Source organism: Colobus angolensis, unplaced genomic scaffold (genome assembly GCF_000951035.1).
Source record: "Colobus angolensis palliatus isolate OR3802 unplaced genomic scaffold, Cang.pa_1.0 Scaffold162, whole genome shotgun sequence".
In the NCBI taxonomy this organism is placed as follows: domain Eukaryota; kingdom Metazoa; phylum Chordata; class Mammalia; order Primates; family Cercopithecidae; genus Colobus; species Colobus angolensis.
In genome coordinates, this window is record NW_012114733.1 from 6,927,427 (window position 1) to 6,930,426 (window position 3,000).

At 44.8% G+C, this 3,000-nt stretch overlaps 1 pseudogene across 1 annotated transcript; it reads left to right on the plus strand.

Moving 5' to 3' along the window:
- The first annotated feature begins 288 nt into the window (after positions 1 to 288).
- Positions 289 to 1,444, plus strand: LOC105508475 (annotated as a pseudogene). Its single transcript, XR_001001274.1, has one exon. The product of XR_001001274.1 is annotated as a ras-related protein Rab-13 pseudogene (transcript).
- The last annotated feature ends 1,556 nt before the right edge of the window (positions 1,445 to 3,000 follow it).

The window sequence follows — 3,000 nt, forward strand, 5'->3', positions numbered from 1 at the left end:
GCTACTGACAACCACCATTCTACCTTCTGTTTCTATGAATTTGACTACTCTAGTTATCTCATACAGGTGGAATCACACAATATTTATCCTTTCATGACTGGCTTATTTCACTTAGCATAGTATCTTCAAGGTTTATCCATGTTGTAGCATGTGTCCAAATTTCCTCCCTTTTTGAGGCTGGGTAGAATATGTATATATACCAAATTTTGTTTATCCATTCATCTGTTAATGGACCCTTGGGCTGCTCTCACATTTTAGCTACTGCAAATAATGCTGTTATAGCTTCCTGGCCTGGGCTCCATGCTGCTCTGTTTGCCAACCGTCCAGTCCCGTCTACCAGTGCCGGGCGCTCACCACCCCTCCCCCGGCTCCCCCAGTGTCTGCCATGGCTGAAGCCTACGACCACCTCTTCAAGTTGCTGCTGATCGGGGACTCGGGGGTGGGCAAGACTTGTCTGATCATTCACTTTGCAGAAGACAACTTCAACAACACTTACATCTCCACCATTGGAATTGATTTCAAGATCCGCACTGTGGATATAGAGGGGAAGAAGATCAAACTACAAGTCTGGGACACGGCTGACCAAGAGCGATTCAAGACAATAACTAATGCCTACTACCGTGGAGCCATGGGTATTATCCTAGTACAGGACATCATGAATGAGAAATCTTTCGAGAATATTCAGAACTGGATGAAAAGCATCAAGGAGAATGGCTTGGATGAGGTGGAACGCCTCTTGCTAGGGAACAAATGTGACATGGAGGCCAAGAGGAAGGTGCAGAAGGAGCAGGCCGATAAGTTGGCTCCAGAGCAAGGAATCCGATTTTTCGAAACTAGTGCTAAATCCAGTATGAATGTGGATGAGGCTTTTAGCTCCCTGGCCCAGGACATCTTGCTCAAGTCAGGAGGCCGGAGATCAGGAAACGGCAACAAGCCTCCCAGTACTGACCTGAAAACTTGCGACAAGAAGAACACCAACAAGTGCTCCCTGGGCTGAGGACCCTTTCTTGCCCCCCTATCCTGGAAGCTGAACCTGAGGGAAATAGGGCAGAGGGAGTGAGCAGGGGAGAAATAGCAGAGGGGCTTGGAGGGACACATAGGTAGATGGTAAAGAGAATGAGGAATAAAAGGAGAAGAGAAAAGGGAAAAGCAGAAAGGAAAAGAAGGAAGAGAGGAAGGGAGAAGGGAGAGGAATGGATTGAGGAAGTAAAAGAAGGTAAGGAGGTAGGAAGAGGGAGCAGGAAAGGAATGGGAGATGGCCTCAAGCTTCAGACCTTACCTGGGTTTTCAGGGCAAACATAAATGTAAATACACTGATTTATTCTGTTACTAGATCAAGTTTTAGGGTCCTGCAAAGGGCTAGCTCGGCACTACACTAGCGGATTTGCTCCTGTTCTGTCACTTTTCATGGTCTTTCTTGGTATTAAAGGCCACCATTTACACATACACACACAAAATAATAATAATAATAATGCTGTTATAAACATGGGTGTACAAATATCTGCTCAAGTTCTTGCTTTTAATTCTTTTGGATATATAGCCAGAAGGGGAATTGCTGGATCATATGGTAATTCTATTTTTAACTTTTTGAGAAACTGCTAAACTGTTTCCATAGTGGCTAGGTTGCACCATTTTACATTCCCACTAGCAGTGCACAAGGGTGGCAATTTCTCCATCCTTGCCAACACATCTTCTGTGTTTTTCGTTTGTTTGTTTGACAGTAACCATCCTAAGGGGTGTAAAGTGGATCTTTTGCATTTTAAGGAGTTAAAACCGGAATTTCAAACTCAAATATTCATAGAGGCCAAGGAGGTAACTGTAAACAAGTGAGACAAGCCCCATTAAGACAATCTGTGGCACTGAACACTCAGTCTCAGGGTCTAGGAGGTAACAGGAATTGGCTGATACAATAGCCACTTGTAGAGCCCATGGAGTTATTACTCAGCTGTACCAGATTATGGCTCTGGCAGATCTTCATACAGATCTTTCATGCATTACATGACATCTTCTGATTTTTAAGAATTAAGTAATGGTTTTGAATTTAGAGCCCACTGCAAGCCAATGTTCTTTAGTCGACTAGATTTAGATGAAAGGATGTGAATATAGGACTGTGGGTATAAATAGAAGCCTTCCCACATTTTCAGTGAGAATCTCACTTCTGGGCAAGACAGCAGAAATTCTGTGGTGGAACAGGTGCTGAAACCTAGCACCTGGAAGATGGCTGATATGGCAAATGAGAGCTGATAACTAAGAGCTCCAATCGTTTGGGCTCCTCCTTAGCAGGATGTAGAGGAGAGGCATCATGCTGGGGATTTCCCCTTTCTCAAACACTGATGACCGTAACTTCATCCAGCTTCTATGCTTTAGACACTACTACTGGTTAAGGGTGCTAGGACCATTCTGCTGCAATTGTCCCTCTGCACAAGTCAGCAGTGGGAGACATCACCTAGGCAAATTCTCTCTCAAGATACAGAGAAGCATATGGGACTACTAGAAATACATCAAGGAGAAGGTTGGGCTGCGCGTGTTTATATGGGGCCCATGAGAATGTTTCCCAGTATTTGCTTTTGGGGATGAACTACAGCCTATTAGTTACATCCAGAACTGTGTAGAGCAGAGATAGGCAAGCTTTTCCTGTAAAGGGCCAGATGGTAAATATATCAGGCTCTGCGTTTCACTTATAGTCTATGTCACATATTCTTTGTTTTATTTTGTCTTTTATAACTCTTTAAAAATATAAAAACCTTTTTTTGGGGGGCGGAGCAAGATGGCCGAATAGGAACAGCTCCAGTCTCCAACTCCCAGCACGAAGGACACAGAAGACAGGTGATTTCTGCATTTTCAACTGAGGTACTGGGGTCATCTCACTAGTGAGTGCCGGACAATCCATGCTGGTCAGCTGTTGCAGCCCGACCAGCGAGAGCTGAAGCAGGGTGAGGCATCGCCTCACCTGGGAAGCGCAAGGGGGAAGGGAATCCCTTTTCCTAACCAGGGGAACTG